This window comes from Beta vulgaris, chromosome 2 (genome assembly GCF_026745355.1).
Source record: "Beta vulgaris subsp. vulgaris cultivar EL10 chromosome 2, EL10.2, whole genome shotgun sequence".
Lineage (NCBI taxonomy): Eukaryota > Viridiplantae > Streptophyta > Magnoliopsida > Caryophyllales > Amaranthaceae > Beta > Beta vulgaris.
In genome coordinates this window covers 8,121,530-8,147,023 of record NC_079203.1, presented here as the reverse complement: position 1 = coordinate 8,147,023, position 25,494 = coordinate 8,121,530, and the positions used below count along the sequence as shown (strand labels likewise).

The 25,494-nt window shown below is 39.3% G+C and overlaps 2 long non-coding RNA genes across 2 annotated transcripts; both read left to right on the top strand.

Annotated features, from left to right (window-relative positions):
* The first annotated feature begins 2,923 nt into the window (after positions 1–2,923).
* On the top strand, positions 2,924–5,756 carry LOC125494638 (uncharacterized). The gene is made up of 3 exons (XR_007270928.2): positions 2,924–3,908; positions 4,849–4,912; positions 5,561–5,756. It is a non-coding gene; the product is annotated as an uncharacterized LOC125494638 (long non-coding RNA).
* A 3,925-nt stretch (positions 5,757–9,681) lies between these two features.
* Positions 9,682–10,758, top strand: LOC125494637 (uncharacterized). The gene is made up of 2 exons (XR_008968411.1): positions 9,682–9,909; positions 10,563–10,758. It is a non-coding gene; the product is annotated as an uncharacterized LOC125494637 (long non-coding RNA).
* Positions 10,759–25,494: the final 14,736 nt, after the last annotated feature.

The following is a 25,494-nucleotide window of genomic DNA, read 5'->3' as shown; positions in this document are numbered from 1 at the left end:
TATAATCTGGGTTGTTCGCATCTGAATTGCGGGTTTTGAAGAAGAATTGGATGTGCTTGGAAGTTGAAGAAAATCTGGGTTAAATCTTCAAAATGAATAGGTATGTATCTCTCTCATTCAGTTTTTTTTAGTGGAAATTAGTGAATTTAATGGTTAAAATGCTTGAAATTAACTGTTTTTTAGGGTTTAAGTCTGTGATAATTGATTGTTTAAAGTTTGAATTTTTTTCCTTACTTCATGCATGTTATGATGTGGTTTTGATTCATTGCTTGTAATATGCTTAGGGTTAGAGATATTTGGTTACTTTGTGATTACAATGGACATAGGTTTGATGTTAGGGTATTAGATATGGATGAGAGTAGTTTTATGAATTTGATTGATGAGTTCATGATAGTGGAGGGACAAAAGCAAGATGTTATTGTGCCTGAGAAGTTCAGATTTTGGTATGATCATCCTAGGACTGGTCAGAGGGTAGAAGTGAGTGATGATGACAGTTTGATGAGGATGTTCCCTCTTTTTAAAGGTAAAGAGGAGATTATTATATGGATAGAGGAAACACAAGATGTTGGGTTGTCATTTAAGTTAGCCATACAAATGAGAAATGCCAAGTTGATGAGAGAAGCTGCTAAACAAGCAGAATTTGAAGAACAAGTAAGGAAAAGAAGAGAGGAGGAATTAAGGAAACAAGAGGAGGAATTGAAGAAACAAGAATATGAAGCTAAGATTCAGAGAGACTTAGAAGAGGCAAGGAAGTTCATTATCTCAGTGGAGGTCCCTGTTTATAATGTTGAGAATGACATGGCAGTGGAGTCTGAAAGAGTATGGGAAATAGACCTTGGGCTATCACAATCACCAATGTCACAAACACAAAGTACTCCTCCCCAAACCCCACCTCAGTCATCCTCACAACAAAATCCCCCCCCCCCACCAAAGTCCCCCAAATCAGAACCATCCACTACCAACACTTCCTGCAATACCCCCAACTGAAACACCCCTACCTGAAACACCCCCACCTCACAACACATCAGTAGAACCCTCACACCAATCACCTCCTGTTTCACCCTTACACCAACCACCTCCTACTCACAGCCCCCAATCCCATCCACACATCCTTCCCCTCCTACTCACAGTCCCCTAAGCTCTCCCTCACATCCTTCCCCTCCTACTCACAACCCCCCAATCCCACCCATACATCCTTCCCCTCCTACTCACAGTCCCCCAATCTCTCCCTCGCATCCTTCCCCTTGTACTCACAACCCCCCAATCTCTCCCTCACACCCTTTAGCTCCTACTCACAGCCCCTCAATATCTCCCTCACACTCTTCAGCTCCTACTCGCAACCCCCCATCGACCCCCTCAACTGAACCCTCACACTAACCCACTAGAAAACAACTCTCAAGAAAACAAGCCACCCCAGCAAAAAAGAGGATTGTTAAAAAGGGTTTTAGGCTGCTAAGACTAGTGCAAGGAGGCTTGGTACTTATGTGCCTAAGACTAAAGGTCCTAGGAGAAATGCAACTAGGTCTAGGCAAGCTGTGCATGAAGAGGATGAACCTGGAGACTCTGATGCTTAGGATTCTAACAACAGTGAGGATGAGGAAGAAAGTTCTGAGGTGGAGCTAGAAAATTTGGACCTTGAAGAGAAAATTCTTGAAGTTGAGCCTGACTTTGATGGTGATACACAGAGGGTAGGTTTGATGGGTGCTTGGATGGGACATCCACCATGGATCATGTGTACTTGAATTGTGAGGTGGTTGATGATATGACTTTTGGTGAGGTCAAGCTTCATTCTTGGATGATATTCTCCTCCAAAGAACATTTCCTTGATGTGTTTAAGGACTATTGAATACAAAAAGGATTTGCAGTGAGGGTGGAGAAGGCTGATAACAGTAGGTTCACTGCATGTTGCATTGTTGAGGGTTGTGACTGGAGGATCCATGCATCCAAGTTGTTGAACAACAACAATTGGGCAATCAAGACCCTCAAAGGAGAACACAGGTTGTATGGGAGGTTGGAAAACAATCCTATGATTTCCACTGTTTGGTTGACAAGACATTTGAGGGTTGATGTTGAAGCTATACCAGACATCCCTATTAAATCATTACAGAAGTTATGCCAAGAAAAGTTCATGTTGAAGGTGAAGAAGAGGATTTTGTATAAGGTAAAGGAGATGACAAAGGAAGTAATATATGGTGGTTTTGCTGAATCATATGGGTTGTTGCCTGCCTATGTTGAGATGATTAAGGCAACAAACCGTGGAAGCTATGCTAGCTTTGGTGACCTGGTCATATAGCACTGATAGTGAATCTCCTCACTTCAAGGCATGCTTCATCTCCTTTGCAGCTCAAGTGAGGGGATTTCTTGGTGGATGTGGACCTCTTATAGGGATTGATGGCACTCATTTGAGTGGGTACTACAAGGGGGTTCTACTCACAGTTGTTGCAATTGATGGAAATAATGAAATATTTCCATTTGCATATGGGATAATGAACAAGGAAAGCATTGAGAGATGGGGGTACTTCTTCAGGTGCTTGAAACTGCTATTCAGTAGTGAAGGAGTCCATAGATCATATTGGACCTTCATTAGTGACAAAATGAGGGTTAGTCATCTAATACTTTCTAAGTTTTTTTTGTTTTTCTTACACTACTATTTTAAACAAGTTTGCTAATGTGTGTTTGCATAAATGTAGGGAGTTGAAACTGCCTTGCATGAAGTCTTCCCTGATGCTGCAAGGAGGATATGCTGCCAGCATCTTTATGTAAACTGTAAAAATGCTGGGTTTAGTGGAAGTGCTTTACACAAACTATTTTAGGTTGCTGCTGATGCATACAACATGTATGTTTACAACAAGTCCATGAAGAAGATAACCAACCATGATGTGAATGCATTGGAGTACTTGAACAAGGTAGAGCAGCAATGTAATATCCTAAAAACTTAACCATGTTTAAGTAATTAATTAAATATAGTTATCACTAATTTGACTAAGATTTAGATTTTCTTTTATTATGTTAAACATAAATTACTAGACTTTGTAAAAAGGGGGTAATCCTATTCTTTTGTTTAACCAGAAAATATTAGACTTATATTTAACCATCACCCAACTTGGTGGTTGAAAGTTAAAAAAAAAAAAAAAAAAAAAAAAAAAAATGACTATTTGCTGATTTCATAAATTAAAAGAAAAATAAAAGTATTATATAAAACTGACAAAGTTGACTGCCTTCTTCCTCCTCCTTCAATTCCTTCATTTTCATGGCAAACACATGGCACACATGCAATCACCCTCTCTTCTTCTTCTTCAGTCAAAATCTGTCACCAATCCTCACCATTGCTTCTTCAAGTTGACAAATTCAGATTATTTACTTCACCATCTTCCTCCCAACCACTGATTTTAACTCCAAATTTCCCTATAAATAGTCATGGATACAACACCAAGAACACACCAACAACAACCTTCATCATCTCTTCTCTCTAATCAGAAATTCGGTCAATAATTGCCGGAAAAATTGCAACTAAAAGAAACACAAAAGAAAACCCCAAATTTTTACAACTCTCTTCTGTTTCGGTCCCCCCTCAACGAAACACTCCCGTCGGCCACCGCGCGACGCCGGTCTCGCGCCACGCTCAGTCGCCCCCTCTCACCTCGCCGTCTCTCGCCGGCCGCCTCGCACGTCACTCGCCGGAGATCCGCGGCGCCAGCACTCACGCACACACTCTCTCTCCTCCTCGCGTCCTCTCTCTCGCTCTTCTCCTTCGCGGATTGCTGTACCGCGCAAGCACCGGCGAACTCCGTACGCCACCGTTGCTGCACGCCGCCGACGTTTCTCGCCGCCGCCGCTGCTCGACCGTCGTCCACCGGAGCCGGAACCCTCCGCCTCGATCTCCGTCGTCCCTGCTCTAAGAAGCAGAGGTAACGACATTCCCTTTGTTATTAAAACAAATTCTGATGTCTCTATTTACTAATGCAAGCCCAAGATATAACCTTTAACCTTTACTATTTTTATTTGGGCCTAGAGTCTTGAACTCAAAAGTAAGCTTAATTTTTAACCTGAATTTTACTATGGGCTATAAACTTGTTGCATGTACAATAGTTAGGCTCAAATCTGACCTCTTTATAGTATTAGCTAAGCTACTTATTATTAAATGGGCTAATTGAGTTAAACTAAAGCTGATTTAGTATTTTATTAAGTTATGTTAGTTTAATTATTAAGTTGAGCATAATGTTGGGCTTATAATCTGAATTTACTTAGTTAAATCATTTAAGTTAATCTTGTCGCTTTAATATATTAAGCTTTAATGGACTGATTTAGTTAGTTTTATTAAACCACCTAACTTATTTACTAAAATCTATTATTGGGTTATAATTCATGATTTCTAAACTAGTTGAGCTGTAAATTCATTAAGTTTATAATTGAGTCTAAGTTATGAGTACTTCACTAATCCTTAGGTTCACTTATAATAATGAGTTACTTGACTTGTTAGTTTTAAATGACTAAATAATATTAAAATAATGTTAATGGCCCTATTATAGTTTATTAATGGACGACTAATTAAGTTGTTAGCTATGAACTAGAAAAATGATACGTTTTCGAAAGGTTATATAATATGTAGTATTATAACTTTAATGTTTCGATAATTCTAAAAATATAGCTAAATGAGTTATTTCACCAATTAGTCGATTAAAGAGTCACCTTAATTTAAAAGTTATTAACGATTAAGAAATAATGACCTTTAAGGAGACCTTTGCGACGTTATAATGACCGCTATGACCTTAATAAGCGCTAGCTAATATTTAAGCTTAAAAGCTAAATAACAACGAAACGTTCTTTAATAAAATTATTCTTGAATAGATTAAAGAAGATAAAGGATATTACAAGCCTCCCCGGCTATCATGGTTGGTAAGCAGGAATTCAGGTAACGTCTACTGCTAACACCCGCATTCCCCTTCAAAGTATGTTTTATGATCATGATTAATATTATGTTTTATATATGGATTGCGGGATCGAAATGAAATGTTTTATGATGGTTATAATGATATGATGCTATAAATATGATGATGATGGTTATGATGAAATGAATGAATATAATTATTCACGATGATGACGATATGCTTAAAACCAATGAAACATGATAAATTCAAGTGAAAGACGGTTCTTGGCAAGTATTCTGTTATCCCGGGTCGTGCACGTACCTTCCGGCCGGTTAACCACCTTCTGTTTAGTGAGGGCTATTGTCCTCGGGTGGCACCGCGCAAATCTGGGCAAATAACGCCACCTTCCGTTTAGTGAGGGCTTTTGTCCTCGGGTGGCTGCCTTCCGTTTATGATGTTATGATGTTTTGGGGAGACGTCCCTTCCGTTGTACTAGCCAAGTTACCAAAGTAAAAGATATATGATGATGAACATGATAAAGAAGATAATGTAACATGCTATGATATGTTTGTGAAATGGTTTTACTTATTCTCTCCTCCCTGTTTATAAATAAAATGATGTGAAATGAATTTACGATGTTAGAGTAGTATGTTACTGAGCCTCGGCTCACGACGTTTTGTTTTATGTTTTAGGTATGGAAGAACAGATATGGATCACTATTATACTGCGTTATGGAGATTTTGTATGATTCTATGAGGTTTTAAGATACTTTGTATAGTGAATAAACAAGTATTATCTTGCGATGAGTAATTGTATAGTGAATTTTCAATTTTAGGCTACTATTTTATTTGTGGGCCATAACCCACAGGATTAAGTTATGCTTCCGCTGACGATTAAGGTTATGTAAGTTTGTCGGGGCGTTACAGAGTGGTATCAGAGCCGAAACCTAGCCGGAAGTGCGGAGTAATAGACTTTGCACCGCCTAGGAGTGGTCCTTTAGGAAAGTAGATATTGAGGAAAACTCGAGATTAGTAAATGACCATTTGGGTTGATATAGGATGAGATATAAGACAATGGCTGAAAAATATGAGGTTTACTTCCATGAATGAGTTATTAGGAGTTGAGGATTATTTGGGTTATTAGAATCTTAAAGAAGTGAGGATTTGAACTTAATTATGATCCTTTGAAGTATTATTGGAAAATTAGAATAACGTAAAGCTTTGGGGTTACTAGAGTGTAAGATGTTAAATGGAAAATTTTGCGATTTAAACTTGGCATGAATTATCTGCAAAGATTGATGTTGAATAACTTGAGGATAAAATGATGGTTATATGAGTCATAAGGACTAAGGTGAACGATCTTTTGAGGTATGAGTAGTAATATTTGACGCTCGAGGTAATACATGAAATAATATTTAGATATGCTATGATGAGTAGGGTTATATTATTTGTGGGATGATAAAAAGGCTAAACTATATGAAATCCTGATGGTTATAAGTTGATATTGAATTTTTACTTTATAGGAGTTCATATGACGATTTTGGAGATTCGAAAATTTTGAAAGGATTTGGAAATTCTACTCGAGGAATTAGAAAGCAATTACCATTACTTCAGTTATTAAGGATTTTAGTTTTAATGGTTGAAGCACTTCCTAATGTGATGCGAACCACTTTTGGGATGTTATATTATGACTAAGTAAATGAAGAGTTAGACGAATCGATGTCTTGAAGGAATAGGAATTTGCTACTTGGAGATGTAATGGCCATATGGAATAAAATTATGAAATAAGCATTGATGTCGAGATGAAACTTAATGTGCACAAGTGCTTGATTTTTTTTTTTCTTCTATTTTACCAAGATTTGGGATAAAGAATTTCGAAGTTTGAAATGTTGTTAGATAAATGGTTTCTTTGTGTATGGTATTGAGATGATCTAGGAATGAATTCAAGTGATCGAATTACCAATAAAAGAGGATAATGGAAAAATGTGGAGGAAATTGAAATTGTGATGAGAAGTAAATATTATTTGGATCGGTGAAGCCTTGAATAATTAAGATCTTGAGTATTGATGTTAGCTAGGTGAGGAAGTTGGTAAGGAGTATGTTATGACATTGTCAAATTAGTAAGTGCTTAACGTTGAGGCTATGATAATAATATTGATTTGGTATGATAATGTGATGATTGAAAATTTGGGAATGCATGAAATATTAGGTTTAGGGATCTTTAGTGAATACCTTATTAGATGATACTGTTATTATACAGACATGAACCAAAATGTGATGTTTAAGAATGCCTTAATAAGCTTATATTGTGGAATTGATAAAGAGAATGTATATTATATACCAAGCGGAATGAGAATCGTCAAATGATAATGAGTAAGAAAAGAATAGGTTGATATATTAAGGGGCATGATTAACATTCGAGTTTAAGCTTTCTAAGTAAAATTGGTGGGCGTAGTATGAAATTGTGTCATGGATATTTAAATTCACAAGGATTCAACACATATTATGGAAAGTAAAGTTGTGCTGAGAAAGTTTGAGGTTAGATTCAGGAACACTATGATCTTCATATCGTAGCGTAAATGTTTTAAATAGGTTTAATGGGTTGGCTAAAAGTTGGATATAGATGAACCAAGTCGTTTGAGCATTTGCGTTTTTGCGTGTACAATATGAATCTGTTTATGTAAAGATGTGGTGCATGTGATTATCAGTAATCCGTACGTAGTATCATGCATTTTTTTTATGATATGTAGTTACTCAAAGTATGTATCTTCATAATTGGATAAACCAAAAGAATTTCAAACGAGGTCTCATCAAATGAGTTAGTTGGAATTCATTGCCAACAAGTTTGCCCTTTTTGTTTTCTTTGCTCCTCGATTTCGCGAGTCGAGTTGAAGTAGAGATACAAAGATGATGGCGGAATGGAGGCTGAATATCTAACGAAGCCATGAAGGCATGCGATCTTGGTCTTGTTTAAATGAATTTAGCGTGTTGTCTTATCAATTAACTAAATTGCAAGTTTCGAGGACGAAACTTTTTCTAAGGGGGTAAGGATGTAATATCCTAAAAACTTAACCATGTTTAAGTAATTAATTAAATATAGTTATCACTAATTTGACTAAGATTTAGATTTTCTTTTATTATGTTAAACATAAATTACTAGACTTTGTAAAAAGGGGGTAATCCTATTCTTTTGTTTAACCAGAAAATATTAGACTTATATTTAACCATCACCCAACTTGGTGGTTGAAAGTTAAAAAAAAAAAAAAAAAAAAAAAAAAAATGACTATTTGCTGATTTCATAAATTAAAAGAAAAATAAAAGTATTATATAAAACTGACAAAGTTGACTGCCTTCTTCCTCCTCCTTCAATTCCTTCATTTTCATGGCAAACACATGGCACACATGCAATCACCCTCTCTTCTTCTTCTTCAGTCAAAATCTGTCACCAATCCTCACCATTGCTTCTTCAAGTTGACAAATTCAGATTATTTACTTCACCATCTTCCTCCCAACCACTGATTTTAACTCCAAATTTCCCTATAAATAGTCATGGATACAACACCAAGAACACACCAACAACAACCTTCATCATCTCTTCTCTCTAATCAGAAATTCGGTCAATAATTGCCGGAAAAATTGCAACTAAAAGAAACACAAAAGAAAACCCCAATTTTTACAACTCTCTTCTGTTTCGGTCCCCCCTCAACGAAACACTCCCGTCGGCCACCGCGCGACGCCGGTCTCGCGCCACGCTCAGTCGCCCCCTCTCACCTCGCCGTCTCTCGCCGGCCGCCTCGCACGTCACTCGCCGGAGATCCGCGGCGCCAGCACTCACGCACACACTCTCTCTCCTCCTCGCGTCCTCTCTCTCGCTCTTCTCCTTCGCGGATTGCTGTACCGCGCAAGCACCGGCGAACTCCGTACGCCACCGTTGCTGCACGCCGCCGACGTTTCTCGCCGCCGCCGTGCTCGACCGTCGTCCACCGGAGCCGGAACCCTCCGCCTCGATCTCCGTCGTCCCTGCTCTAAGAAGCAGAGGTAACGACATTCCCTTTGTTATTAAAAAAATTCTGATGTCTCTATTTACTAATGCAAGCCCAAGATATAACCTTTAACCTTTACTATTTTTATTTGGGCCTAGAGTCTTGAACTCAAAAGTAAGCTTAATTTTTAACCTGAATTTTACTATGGGCTATAAACTTGTTGCATGTACAATAGTTAGGCTCAAATCTGACCTCTTTATAGTATTAGCTAAGCTACTTATTATTAAATGGGCTAATTGAGTTAAACTAAAGCTGATTTAGTATTTTATTAAGTTATGTTAGTTTAATTATTAAGTTGAGCATAATGTTGGGCTTATAATCTGAATTTACTTAGTTAAATCATTTAAGTTAATCTTGTCGCTTTAATATATTAAGCTTTAATGGACTGATTTAGTTAGTTTTATTAAACCACCTAACTTATTTACTAAAATCTATTATTGGGTTATAATTCATGATTTCTAAACTAGTTGAGCTGTAAATTCATTAAGTTTATAATTGAGTCTAAGTTATGAGTACTTCACTAATCCTTAGGTTCACTTATAATAATGAGTTACTTGACTTGTTAGTTTTAAATGACTAAATAATATTAAAATAATGTTAATGGCCCTATTATAGTTTATTAATGGACGACTAATTAAGTTGTTAGCTATGAACTAGAAAAATGATACGTTTTCGAAAGGTTATATAATATGTAGTATTATAACTTTAATGTTTCGATAATTCTAAAAATATAGCTAAATGAGTTATTTCACCTAATTAGTCGATTAAAGAGTCACCTTAATTTAAAAGTTATTAACGATTAAGAAATAATGACCTTTAAGGAGACCTTTGCGACGTTATAATGACCGCTATGACCTTAATAAGCGCTAGCTAATATTTAAGCTTAAAAGCTAAATAACAACGAAACGTTCTTTAATAAAATTATTCTTGAATAGATTAAAGAAGATAAAGGATATTACAAGCCTCCCCGGCTATCATGGTTGGTAAGCAGGAATTCAGGTAACGTCTACTGCTAACACCCGCATTCCCCTTCAAAGTATGTTTTATGATCATGATTAATATTATGTTTTATATATGGATTGCGGGATCGAAATGAAATGTTTTATGATGGTTATATATGATATGATGCACTTATATAATGATTATGATGTTGATGTATGATGTGAAATGAATATAATTATTCACGATGATGACGATATGCTTAAAACCAATGAAACATGATAAATTCAAGTGAAAGACGGTTTTTGGCAAGTATTCTGTTATCCCGGGTCGTGCACGTACCTTCCGGCCGGTTAACCACCTTCTGTTTAGTGAGGGCTATTGTCCTCGGGTGGCACGCGCAAATCTGGGCAAATAACGCCACCTTCCGTTTAGTGAGGGCTTTTGTCCTCGGGTGGCTGCCTTCCGTTTATGTATGTTATGATGTTTTGGGGAGACGTCCCTTCCGTTGTACTAGCCAAGTTACCAAAGTAAAAGATATATGATGATGAACATGATAAAGAAGATAATGTAACATGCTATGATATGTTTGTGAAATGGTTTTACTTATTCTCTCCTCCCTGTTTATAAATAAAATGATGTGAAATGAATTTACGATGTTAGAGTAGTATGTTACTGAGCCTCGGCTCACGACGTTTTGTTTTATGTTTTAGGTATGGAAGAACAGATATGGATCACTATTATACTGCGTTATGGAGATTTTGTATGATTCTATGAGGTTTTAAGATACTTTGTATAGTGAATAAACAAGTATTATCTTGCGATGAGTAATTGTATAGTGAATTTTCAATTTTAGGCTACTATTTTATTTGTGGGCCATAACCCACAGGATTAAGTTATGCTTCCGCTGACGATTAAGGTTATGTAAGTTTGTCGGGGCGTTACAAGCAATGGTCCAGACATGCAGTTAACCCTCAAGTTGTTTGTGATCACAACACAACCAACTTTGTGGAGTCCTTTAATGCATGTACAAAACCATTTAGAGATCTCCCTGTCATGTCTTTATTGGAAGGTAATGTTCTCCATCCCATTGCTAATACTTTCAAGGTAATAATATTTAGTGTCAGTCATTTAATTAGGTTGGTATTTTATTACAGCTATAAGGTATTGGTGCATGGAAAGAATTGAGTCTAGGTTTGACAAAGCAGTTGATGTGGACCTTGCTGCCTTAACTGATTATGCTACAAGGATCTTGAATGAGAGATCTGATGAAGCTAGGTTTTGTCACATGGTACAAGCAGGTGGGGGTGAGTTTGATGTTAGGGAAGACCATGTGCATTTCCCCATTAACCTAGAGCATAGGAAATGTGATTGTGGGAAGTGGTAGGGGACTGGTATTCCATGTAAACATGGTCTTAGGGTTATTTTTTTAATCAAAGACTAGAGTCTAAGGACTTTGTCTCTACCTACTACAAAGGGGTTGCCTACAAAAGATCCTACTCAAACCACATTCACCAAATGCCTGATTCAACCCAGTGGCCCTTGTTTCAACTTCCTAAAATTTTACCCCCCATTTCCAAAGAAGTGCTGGGAGGCCAGCTAAGAAGAGGAAGAGAGGGAGATGTGAGAAGAAAAGAGGGAGAAGGAGCAGCACTGTCAAGTGTGGTCACTGCAAGGAGGTTGGCCATAATTCTAGAACATGCAAAGGAGGAGCCACTGCCAAGCAAAAGAAAGAAGTTGATGCTGCTGATGCTAGGGTCCTTCAACATCACAACAACCCACTCATGTGCCTGGCAGAAGCTCACAAAGGGGAAAGAAAAGAGATGCAACAACATCTAAGGGTGCATCCAAGGCTAAGAAGACCAAGAACAACCCTTAAGTCATTTTGGTGGATTTTTTTATTATAATTTCATATTTTGAAACTCTATAAATGCAGTTGTTATGGGTTAATTAGTAGTTGAAATAAAAGTTCAATTTTTTGGGAATGTTGTGAAGATCAATTTTTTTGGTGATGTGAAGCTACTGTTTTTTGGACAATGTAAACCTACTGTTTTTGGTGAATCATACAAGTCATATTTTATTTAATGAAAATCATATGCATCTGATTACATTGCTTTTCATTTCAGTTCTTCATTACAAACACTAGTAAAAGAAACATGATAATTCCTATATTGACGGCAGCTTGCAAGCACTTGTGTTGTTGCTTGATTTTTTCTCCAATTGCTTCATTTCCTCCACAAACTTTGCATTATTTTCCACTTCTTCTTCAAGTATATCATCCCCATTGTGCTGCTCAACATAACCACTACACCACCTAAATTTGTTACACGCATCACACTTGTAGTATAATTGTTGCGGATTCATTGATGATTTCGAGCTCCTAATCGCAAATATTCTCCTACATTTGCAAGTCTTGTTTGACACTCTAATGTAAGAGGATTGAAAATTTGAAGAGCAAGTGTGTGATTGTGAGTTCATTGTAGTGTAAGAGGCAAAGTAGGCATAAGAGTTTGAAGAGTGCATAAAAATGCATATGAAGTTCCATAAAATACACATCTGCCACTGAAACTTTCAGATCACCCAACATGCATGAGCATCACCTGATCGTACATAATAATCTGAGACTTATAGTAATCACTAAAAAAATACCATACGTTTGGGCCCATTTCCTGGACCAACCCACCTATGGAAAGTTACTAAAATACCCCTGCATCTAGGGAAGCCAATCCTCCACCAGCTGGAGCTGACTAAGATACCCTCCTTTATTGGGGCTCCTATCTTCTATAAATAGGAGGTGTCTCATCAGACAAAGGTAAGCAACTCTAAGCTGCCAAACCCAGAGCATCTCTCTCTACATTGATCCCTTTCTCTCTCTACCTCAATCATTTACTGACTTGAGCGTCGGAGGGGAGATCCCGGGACCACCCCCGAGGTAGGCTAACCTTGTTTTGCAGGATTCCGATGTACGGATAACGGAGCTCAGGCGTACCTTCTTGGGGCCCACATCAAGTCTCTAAGCACACGTCAGCATTTGTGATCACCCTCAATTTCTAGACAGAAACACCATATAATTTATCCTCACATAGCTCAAAATGTAAGAAGGTAGCAATAGAAAGCAGCAATAATAAGAAATAACCAAGAACCACATCACTAAATAAAACATGAAATTATTTAATAATTAAACTAGAAATTAGTAAAAAAAACACATCACAAAACATGATTCATGCCGCCCCTGCTCAACTAAGGACATGTTATTTTCGGCATAAAACAGTTGAACTGAACTAAACTGAACTGAACTTAACTGAATTGAACTGAACTGAACTGAATTGAACTGAACTAAACTGAAATGAATAGTGATATGCGAGAGCAAAAGTATTGTCCAGAGCTAAACTGAATTAAACTGAACTGAAATGAAAATAAGTTGGGGAGAACAGGCCCAAAGAAATACACGCATGAAATCATAACAAATAATCAAATAAAAACGCCAATGTTTGGGCCCATTTCCTGGACCAGCCCACCTATGGCAAAGTTACTAAAATACCCCTGTATCTAGGGAAGCCAATCCTCCACCAGCTGGAGCTGACTAAAATACCCTCTTTTATTGGGGCTCCTATCCTCTATAAATAGGAGTTGTCTCATCAGACAAAGGTAAGCAACTCTAAGCTGCCAAACCCAAAGCATCTCTCTACATTGATCCCTTTCTCTCTCTACCTCAATCATTTACTGACTTGAGCATCGGAGGGGCGATCCCGGGACCACCCCCGGGGTAGGCTAACCTTATTTTGCAGGATTCCGATGCACGGATAACGGAGCACATGCGTACCTTATTGGGGCCCACATCAAGTCTCTAAGCACACATGAGCATTTGTGATCACCCTCAATTTCTAGACAGAAACAGTTTGGCGCCGTCTGTGGGGAAAGTACAAGAAGTTACTTCGCCACCACTGAACAAGATTCACCTTGTTGCTACTCAGCAAAACTCACCTCATTGCTGCTCAGCAATGGCCCCAACCATGAAGACATGCTCCCAAGCCAACCGTTCCTGGAGGGCTCAAGCATCCCATATGCACCTATGGTGCTATCCCTCTATTTGAATGATGAGGATTCCACCCCAATGGAGAATCCACTACGGAGTCGGTCATCCCGCAGCACCAGCAAAGTCGGATGGGTATGGCCTCCACTCGTCGTGAGGAGATCCTTAGTCCTTCCTGAGATGGTCAGCCTAACCGGCTAGGGCCTAAACAGAGGGAAGGACTGTGTCAACCCTCAAAGGGAAAAACATGTTATCACTCGGAAGAAGTTGTATTGAAGAACACAACCCATGAAGACTGATCTGAACAAGGGGTGTGGTGACTTAGAACCGCAAAATCCCTCCAAAATAAAAAGTGGACCCTGAAGTTTATGGTATAGTTCAGCCAGAGGGGCCTATTCATCAAAAGCACCGACTCATCAACGATGTCTATTCATTCAGGGTACCCACTCATCCTTGGGTGCCCACTCGGCAAAAAGAATATACTTAGCTAGATGCGCCTATTCATCATCAAAGGCACCTCATCAACATTACCCACTCCTTCAATGTACCCACTCATCCTTGGGTGCTCGCTCAGCCAGGGCATCTACTCGGCCTTAGATGCGTACTCAACTTATGAGAAATTTATCTCAGCTTCAAAGGCACACTATCAAAAGCCTTAGACCACCCAGATCAGTCCAGCAAAACTAAGACTATCAAGTCAACAAAGGCGAGCAAAAGGAGACTCAAAAGGCGAGAATTTCGACATGGCACCTCCACAATCAGGAAGGGGAAATCTCACTAACATAGCCGAAAAATGGCTAAGTACAACATACCGGAACATTCATGATGTCAAAATGGTGAGGCTCAAATCGACCCATATCTGGACCCGCTCGGTCAGTAGGAGACCCCTTCTCCTTTGCCGAGTCACTCACACTTGGAGGCATACTCATTCAAGCTAAGCACTTCATCGGCACCCACCCGGAAGGCATGGGGCTCATTAGCTCCTCCTCCGAGTGGCGTCCCGACCCGCTCGGCTGATAGGAGACTCTCTCTCCTTTGTCGAGGCGCTCAGTTGATAGGAGACCCTCTCTCCTTTGTCGAGCCGCTCTTATACTTAAGCCAAATTTAGGCTAAGTAATTCACTGATACCTGCTCGAACAGGGGCCCGGTCGGCCACTCAGTCTTGCACATAACTTGAAGCGAGGCACAATCTCGGCCAAGAGAGCTGCTCGGTCAGCCTATACTTTGCAAAAGTTCTAGGGCGTTGCTTCATAACCCCCCACCAGGGAGTTTCACCCCCCCTCTCGGGCCCAGCAGGGTACCCCAGGAACATGGATCTCTCTCGTTTTCCGCTGGACGATCGCCTTGAGAATGAATGATGCTACCCTATCCGATCATCTAGCGTGGGGCTAATTGCTTGAACGCCTCAGCTGGTCAAATGAATACACTTGATGGAGGTACGATGATGTTCATCATCTCTTGAATAAAAACTTCTCCAATGGCACTCAAATATGGAGAAGTCTCCCCCGACTAACTTAACCGAAGAAAACGGCTAAGTATCAATAATTGGACCTACTCGGGATCTGAGTAGCGTTAGAAGACCTCCTCGGGAAGCATTAATCTCCCTAGCTTTCCCGAGTCGAGAATCTCCATCATGGGTACCTCCTCAGTCATAAGAGGAGCGTCCTAACTTAGTCGAGAAACGGCTAAGTATCAATAATTGAACCTACTCGAGATCTGAGTAGCGTCAGAAGACCTCCTCGGGAAGCATGGATCTCCCTAGCTTCCCCGAGTCGAGAATCTCCATCATGGGCACCTCCTCAGTCATAGGAGGAGCGTCCTAACTTAGTCGAGAAACGGCTAAGTATCAACAATTGAACCTACTCGAGATCTGAGTAGTGTCAGAAGACCTCCTCGGCAAGCATGGATCTCCCTAGCTTCCCCGGGTCGAGAAGCTCCATCATTGGCACCACCTCAGTCATAAAAAGAGCGTCCTAACTTAGCCAAAAATAGCTAAGTATCAATAAACCGGACCTACTCGGGAGCCGAGTAGTGTCGCAAGACCTCCTCAGGAAACATGGGGCTCATTAGCCTCCCGAGTCGAGCATATCTCACGGTACTTCCTCGGCTATGCCAGGAATACCCTACCACTTAGTGAAAATAGTTAAGTACAAACAAATCGAGTCGCTCGGCCACTAGGAGACCCCCTCTCCTTTGACGAGTCGACCTCGTACTTAGCCAAATTCAAAGCTAAGTATTTCATTGGCACCGGCTCGGACAAGCTTGGGGCTCATTAGCCCCTCATCCGAGCCGCGTCCACCCAACTCGGCCCAAGGAGGCCTTCCCCTCCTTGGTTGAGTCACTCTCCTAACTCTTGGATGACGTAGCGAGAGACGGCACCGGCTCGGACAAGCTTGGGGTTCATTAGCCCCTCATCCGAGCTGCGTCCACCTAACTCAGCCCAAGGAGGTCCACCTCCTTGGTTGGATCAATCTCCTAAGTCCCAGATTGACTTAGCGAGAGACGGCACCGGCTCGGACAAGCATGGGGATCATTGGCCCCTCATCCGAGCCGCGTCCACCCATCTCTACCTAAGGAGGTCCCCCTCCTTGGTTGGGTCAATCTCTTAAGTCCCAGATTGACTTAGCGAGAGACGCCACCGGCTCGGACAAGCATGGGGCTCATTGGCCCATCATCCGAACCGCGTCCACCCAATTCAGCCCAAGGAGGCCTTCCCCTCCTCGGTTGAGTCACTTTCCTAAATCTTGGACGACTTAGCGAGAGAAGGCACCTGCTCGGACAAGCTTGGGGCTCATTAGCCCCTCATCCGAGCAGCATCCACCCTACTCGTCCCAAGGAGGCCCTCCCATCCTTGGCCGAGTTACTTTCCTAGCCAAAGAGCGCTAAGGACCTCCCTCAGCATCTCGAGGAGCGTCCATGACCTCCCTCAGCATCTCGAGGAGCATCCATGACCTCCCTCGGCACTCCGAGGAGCGTCACTGAAACGCCTAGCCGAAATAGGGATAAGGACCTCCTTCGGCATCTCGAGGATCGTCTATGACCTTCCTCGGCACTTCGAGGAGCGTCACTCAAATACTTAGCGAAATTCAAGCTAAGTACTTCTTAGGCACCCACTAGGCCAGCATGGGGCTCATTAGCTTCTCATCCGAGTGGCGTCCTACCCGCTCGACCACTAGGAGACAACATCCCCTTTGACGAGCCGTTCTCATACTTAGCCAAATTCGAGCTAAGTATCTTATTGACACCCACTCGGACAGCATGGGGCTCATTAACTCGTCATCCAAGTGGCGTCCTACCCGTTCAGCTACTCGGCTTGGGCACCCGCTTAGCCAAGGTGTATACTTGGTCGGCCAATGGAGTCGCTCAGCTAGGAGAATCACTCGGCCAGGGTACTTGGTCGGTCAGAAGAGTATCTCGACCAAGGCATCCGGCCAGCCTCTCAACCAGGGCACCTGCTCGGGCTCGGCCAGCAAAGCTTGAGAGCTGCTTCGCCACTCGGCCTGGGAACCCACTTAGCCAAGGTGTATACTTGGTCGGCCAATGGAGTCGCTCAACTAGGAGAGTCGCTCGGCCAGGGTACTTGGTCGGTCAGAAGAGTATCTCGACCAAGGCATCCGGTCAGCCTCTCAACCAGGGCACCTGCTCTGGCTCGGCCAGCAAAGCTTGAGAGCTGCTCCGCCACTCGGCCTGGGCACCCCCTTAGCCAAGGTGTATACTTGGTCGGCCAATGGAGTCGCTCAGCTAGGAGAGTCGCTCGGCTAGGGTACTTGGTCGGTCAGAAGAGTATCTCGACCAAGGCATACGGTCAGCCTCTCAACCAGGGCAACTGCTCGGGCTCGGCCAGCAAAGCTTGAGAGCTGCTCCGCCACTCGGTCATGGCACTCGCTCGACCCAGGCATACGGATAAGGCACCCGGTCGGACTATGAAGCTACTCGGCTATCAAGCTCGGCAAGCCTAGCACATGGTCGGCCAGGGGGTTCGCTCAGCCTAACACCTGGTCGGCCAGGGGGGATTAGTCGACCATATTACCCGCTCGGCCAATGAAGCTGGTCGGCCAGGGGAGTGGGTCGGCCCATAGAGGCACTCGACCATGTTACCCGCTCGGCCAGCATAATTGCTCGGCTCGTGAAGTCGGTCGGCCATCATAGTTGCTCGGCTTGTAGAGCCGCCCAACCAGCATAGCAGCTCGGCCAGCGCAGCAGCTCGGCCCGTACACTCGGCCAGCGCAGCAGCTCGGCCCGTACACTCGGCCAGCCTATACTCCGAAAAAGTTCGGGGGCGTTGCCCCCTAACCCCACCAGGGCGTTTCACCCCTAGACCCCGACTTGTAGAGCCGCCCGACCAGCAAGCAGCTCGGTTTTAGCGAGACCCCCGTGCTTGGTTAATCCTAGCGCCAGAAGATTTCCTCCGCTACGATCCGGCATGAAAATTCTTGTGTCCTGCTCAATATCAGCAAATATGCAATCAGCTTATTCCGCCAATCAACCGAGCTAAAATGGCGATTTTCACTCCGATTGCTTGGCGTGGGGCTAATAGTTTGGGCCCATTTCCTGGACCAGCCCACCTATGGAAAAGTTACTAAAATACCCCTGCATCTAGGGAAGTCAATCCTCCACCAGCTGGAGCTGACTAAAATACCCTCCTTTATTGGGGCTCCTATCCTCTATAAATAGGAGTTGTCTCATCAGACAAAGGCAAGCAACTCTAAGCTGCCAAACCCAGAGCATCTCTCTCTATATTGATCCCTTTCTCTCTCTACCTCAATCATTTACTGGCTTGAGCGTGGGAGGGGCAATCCCGGGACCACCCCCGGGGTAGGCTAACCTTGTTTTGCAGGATTCCGATGTACGAATAACGGAGCTCAGGCGTAGCTTCTTGAGGCCCACATCAAGTCTCTAAGCACACATCAGCATTTGTGATCACCCTCAATTTCTAGACAGAAACAGACAACATCTGAAACCAGCAAGCAAAGGAAGAGGAACCACATCCCATGTCCTTTCACTTTTTTTTTTTAAGGTAAGGAGAATTCTCTTATAAGGAAAGGGGTAAATTGAGTATCTTTCTTGTAAGGGGTGAGAATCGAACTCCATTCATAGGAGTGAAATGAGGGTCTTATAACCACTAATCCAACTTCAAATGAGGGTCTTACAACCACTAATCCAACTTTAACTACAAATTCATCAAATAAATATTATTCATAAACAAGCAACACTAACCAGCAGAACATGTGTTAGTCTTGAACAATTACTTCACGCTAATACTTGCACCCACTCAAGTTTACACAACAAACCATGAAGCGACCCAAACAAAAATAACATGAATTCTAGAGCAACCTAAAAAACACTCTCTGGTATTTAAAATGCATTAAGCTAGTATTTTTAAATATATTATTTGAATATAAAATTTTAAATGTTGTTTAAAGAATGTATTACTATATAATACTTCTTTTAATTTTAAATAGTTATCGTTTGAATTATGATTATGGTGGTTTGGTTGATATTATGGTTTTGGATTGATAATTATGATTTATTGATTATAGTTATATGAGTTTTAATTTATTAGTTAATATAATTTCATCAAAAGTTATTATGTAAAAATAGTTGCATATTTTTTGCAATCAGTTAACATTTTTTATAGTTTAATTAAATCAGTTGGTTTTGTAAGAGACCTTCTACTTTTAATTTAAAAGTAAGCGCGTCCAAGCCCAATATTAAGAAGATAACGGGCCATATTTTTGAACATAGTGACTACTTTAATGTATTGAGTGACCATTTTAATCTATTTAGGAATCAATTTAATATATTCAGTAATCACATTCTTTAATTTATTTAGTGACAGGTTTAATCTATTTCGTAACTAGGTTAATCCATTCTGTAAGACTGTCTATTTTATAATTTGTGTAATTAAATTTGCACTGCTATACCATAATCAAGCTCGTGTGAATTATTACGTCTAACTCTAATCTTATTATAAGACGGTCTATTTAGAGAGTTACTCAAAAATCGATCTTATCCGTTTATTTGTTAATGTTTTGCGTTTCTTAAGTTTAACTTGTAATAGAACACTAGTAATTAGTATCTCAACATCATAATGCAGCAAACCAGATAGGAAACTCCCTTAATTGGTAGAAGCAGGTTATGCCAAAACGTTTGCAACTCCAAATCAAGTTTGGAAATCTAGGACTCCTAGATTCCGAATTTTAGTGGATATATTAGGGTATACTTACCTTATCAAATTTAACCGAAACCTGGTCTGATTATTACAAAGCATTGTGTATAAATAGACGTACAAAGCAGAAGAAGAATTACACGTACAAATCAAAGACAGACTAACAAAAAAACGACAATCATTGCATTATGGAAGGTAAAAGGTTAAACCCCATCGATACTTCTTCGGTTCATGCTTGCTCAATCAATTATATTCGTGATATGAACTTGAAAAGTTTAATAGCGCGGAAAAAACTTCATCTTGTTCTGGATCTAGATAACACCCTCCTTCAAACAAGAGCGATGCGAAATCTAACCCTATATGATCGTGAATATTTGGAACGTCCTGGTACTCAAAGATGGCTCGAGGAAGGAAAATTGATTAGATGGGGCAAGGTAATTTTTGGATTTCAAATTATTATTTTTTCCTGATTATTCTTTTTTGTCATTGTTTTGGTATTATCTTCTTCTTTTTTTTTTGCACCGAAGGTAATCAGTTAATACTCCGGTTAAAAAGAAACTTGGTTTAGAACATAAAGTTACTGTCACTTGTTTTGAATTATGGCAAAAATATATACTTTTGTATTTTTTTTCTTTCTTTGTAATACTTGTGTACTTTGTTGCGGATCTTTACTCTTTAGTATAGGAGGGAAGGACGCAGTCACGCAGTACATTACATATCAGTTGTTCGTAATTTTTAGCAATTGTATACTTCGTATATACAGTATCAGTAATCAGTATGTTAATAGTTATTGCATGTCCTAGTCCTTCCTTAAAAGCTTTGCTGCTTTGTGCTCGTGAAATACCAATTCTTATCATTACTTAGGTATTGGAAAAACATGATACAACACATGATATACTGTAAGACTGTCAGGCTAATATCTTGTGTCTTCTTCTTTAATTGTGTTTACCATTTATACTCCTATTCTTGCAAATATTATAAGCCACTTTAGTAAATTATAATCCACGCCTAAAAGTTTAACAGCAGCGAACAAGTTTATTTAATTAAACCATCTCAAACCATGTGAGATGTTTAGAATTTAATCTGATTTTGTCCAGTTTTATTATTCTACTTTTGTGCTGATGATTATATCAATTTGCGTCATTTTGTGGTCTTTTTAATTGTGTATTCTAAAATCATATAATTTTCATATAACAGGGAAAAGATCAATGGCTGACCAAATTAAGGCCCAACATTCGCAACTTCCTAGAAGAAGCAAGCAAACTGTTTGATTTTTCAATATTTACACTAGGAGATCGTACGTATGCAAAGAAAATGCTAATATTCTTGATCCCAAGGGATTATATTTTGCACATTCAGATGTAATTACTAAAGAAGATTGCATCACACCGATGAAAAAGGGCTTAATCTTGTATCGTCACATGACAGAGTTATTTTGATAGTTGACGACATAGAAGAATTCTGGGACAATGATTCTAAAAACTTGATCAAAATTGCTCCGTATGAGTTCTTTGATGACGATAAAAGGTCTTGGTCCAGACGATTTGCAGATGAAAGTGAGAAATATGGAGAATTAGCAAGGGTTTTGAGAGAACTTAAAAAAATTCATAGGGAATTCTATAGTACGGAGAAAGGAGATATGGACGGACTCCATTATGAAAGTCGAGATGTAAGAAAAGCGAGAGATGAGGTGCAAAGGAAGTTTCAAATGATCGGGACTGTCACCGGTAGTGAAATGGAGCTAATATTAATTAGTTTGGGTTACAAATAAAGACATATTAATTAGGTTTTTTTGTTTTTGTTTTTATAAGGTTTTGCATGGTACTTTTGGATGTCATGAGAATTTTTCATATATAGTTGATGGTAAAAGTTTGTTTTTTGGTTTTGTTAATGAATATGCCACTCTTATCAATAATCATACTTCACTAAACAGATATGTACGTTATTTTCAAAAATACAAAAAATGAATACATCAATTCTTCAATACCGACAAGGCTACAATATGCGTATCTTGATTAATGACCATATCCTATCTTGGAAGCCACATGTTGATTTTGTTAAATCATATCATATATTTTTATATTGGCTTTGTTTGGAAAGGTTTTTAGGTGCCTAAAATGATAAGTTGCTAAAATATTTAGGTGTGTACGGAAAATATCTAAACATAAGTGATATATACTGAAAAAAAAGTTAAATATAACAAAAAAGAGTAAACGACTAACTTATCCCTCATGAAAGAATCATAATCATACTAACTATGATAAATGACTCCCCTATAGGAGGGTCATCCATGATAAATGACCTCTTCGTAGGGGATCATCTATAATAAATGACCCTAACCCCCTCCTAAAAGACTGAAATTGACAAGTTAAAAAATTTAATGTTTCAAATTAGGTACCTAAAATTTTGAGAAAAATCTTTTTTACATCTCCTACTTTAACGTCATTCTCTCTTACTGCCGCTTTTCTTTCCCTACTGCGTTGTTCATCTTCGAACCTCTACTGCATCTTTTGTTAAATTTCTGCATCTTATTTTCTCAAAATAGGTACCATCTAATTCGTTCTTCATTTTCTTGAAATCGCCATATGATTTTTCTTGCAATTTTATGCAAATTCTGTTCTTTATTTCTCTATATTTCTGAATGCATTTGATTTGCTTTCCTTTTGTATTTGATGCAGAGAGGAGAAACACATTCAATTAAATATACAGAGAGAAAAGAAAGGAGTTCTGTTTTTTTTTTTTGGGTGGGTGGCTGGGGGGACTTTGAACTTTGAAGAGGTGGGCTAAGAAAAATATAATGAATGCCTCGTCTAGTTTATTGGAGAAGTCAAATATCTGTAGAATTTGATTGCAATTTTGAAACCTTTAGTGTTACATTTGGAAACGGGTTCATCTGCTTCTCCTCTAGTTCATGTTATAATAACTTCTATAGTAATGCAGGATCAACACAGATGCATCATCAGTGATTGAATGAATAGCTAGAGGGGAGAGCAAGAAATAAACCGTAGATAGGAAAAATAAGAATAGAGAATAGTATGGGGAAATGATAAATAGATTGTATTAATATTCTTGTCCAATATTGATTATACCTTCCCTTATATATGGAGCTATTACAGGACAAGTTACTCAGAGCTAATAAGGACAAAATACGCAAAGTCTTATAAAAGACCGTCTCACGTTTACACTAACGTGAGACGAATCTGTTTTTCCTCCAATTCTTAGCATCGAACTTTACTACTTATGGTTTTATGGTTGATAATTGTGATTCTGGCTATTAGTTACTGTTTTCTGATAAATAGTTATGATATTTGGGTATTTAGTTACTATTGTTTTTTACACAAAAAACGCACAAAACTCAGATTATCTCCTGCAATTTCACCACCTTGAATCCCTCCAATGGCGAAAATGTTGAAGAAATTTCAACACTTCTCAAACACAACAACTGGAAAATTTTAGTGGGTTTTTCAAACATCACTAAAAAGCTAAACCCATATATTATTCAATCTGTTCTTCATCATAATCAGTTTTTTTATCCAACTAAACTTTTGGGTTTCTTTAACTGGTCACATTCTCAATTGGGTATTCATCAATAATTGTTTTCTTTCTTAATTTTGATTGTTCTTCTTTGATATAGTGATCAATGTTTGTAAGAAAAAGGGTTTCTTGATTGAAGCTGCTAATGTGTTTTTGTGTGTTAAAGATGGTGATTTTGCCCTAGTTTGGGTTGTTGTAATTCTTTGTTGTCAGACTTATTGAAGAAGAGCATGATGGCTTTGTTTTGGAGGGTTTATGATAGAATTCTTGCATTAGTTTTTTGAGAAAGACATAATTATTTATGCGTGATAATGAAGTTATGGCCTATAAAATGCATTATAATTTGATTTTTATGATATAACTAATATACTTCAGCGCTTAACTAATATACTTCAGCGTTTAACTAATATACTCCAGCGACTAACTAATATACTCCAGTGACTAACTAATATACTTCAACGCTTAACTAATTCATCCAGAATCAATTTAAGGCTAGCATAACTAATAGGTGCAAGCGCTTAACTAATTCTACGGCTGGTTTGATGCACGCGCGTGATGTCAGCATGACATCAATGGTCTCACGTTAACACTAACGTGAGACCGTCTCTCCAAAACCAGACTCGGCAAAATAACAATAATAAATAGATAGCTCATGATTAGAGAATGATTGGTACTAGATGACACCTAGGTAAAAGATTCTTGAAGAATAATTCAGATGACACTAATTGACAGTAGCATTAGCACACACAACATAATTGATATTTTCCAGGTTACTCCTCATTATGTTATCTCAAGGAATCCTTCATTGTTAAATCGATGTTTATCTTCTGCAATTCAAATTCTTAAGAGTATTTTAGGTAGTGATGAGAATGTTGTTAAAATAGCTCGACAATGGGATTTGCTTTATTCATGTTTAGGTAAAATAATTGTAACACCCCGATAATTCTCTCTTTTCAGAAATACTTTTATAATATAAACTTAGAGAATTACCCAGGCATTATCGCCCGTGTGATAACGTATCGGCTTATTTAGAATTTTGCAGCGGAAAATAATTTACTAAAAACCAACTTTATTAAAATTCACTAAGTAAATAACAAATGTTTAGAATTTAAACACACCAACTGAAATAAATATGTTCATGCGAAAGCATAAATTAAACTACGCTAGATTTAAAGTCTCTCCACTCCAGATTCCCAATGGATGCACATCTACGAACCTGTAATGTCAATGCTAAATCGACTCCGCTCACCAGAAGGATCATCACAGGATCAATAAGGCAATGCCATGATCACACACACAAACAAGCACGTAATCAGCAAAGCTGAGTACTACATCTCAGACACAAACATTCCTAAACATGGTACTAAAATAATAAGGTGCAGGAATAAATAATACATAATCATATAATAATCTGCAGGCAACTTTTACTGAACTAAACTCAAAACATCTTTTTATTACTTTAATGGAATAGTTATTAGACTATGAGTTGTCCTACCAATTAACCAGCCTTCATTACGAAGACGAAATACGTGAGCAACTACGTATTCCCAAGTGACCTACGATATCGAGGAACCTTTGACTAAAGAAGAGGAATGGAGATCAACCATCCTCGAAAAGCTATGGCACGCTCACCACAACCCCAACTCCCAACGTCCAACTCTAGACGTGCACAAGTCTAGAATCAACAACTATTCCCGTTTCACTTTACGTTAATTACCAATTATTACTTGTCATGACACGCACATACAAGCCACACGTAAATATCCAATCACCACAAATAGCTTCTTTTATCTTGAGATTTAACAAGTGATCATAACACAATTCAAGAATACTTTCTTTTCAATCCAATCCATTTTAATTGTTGAACCTAGCCAACAAACCAATTTACCATTATATAGGTATACCTCCA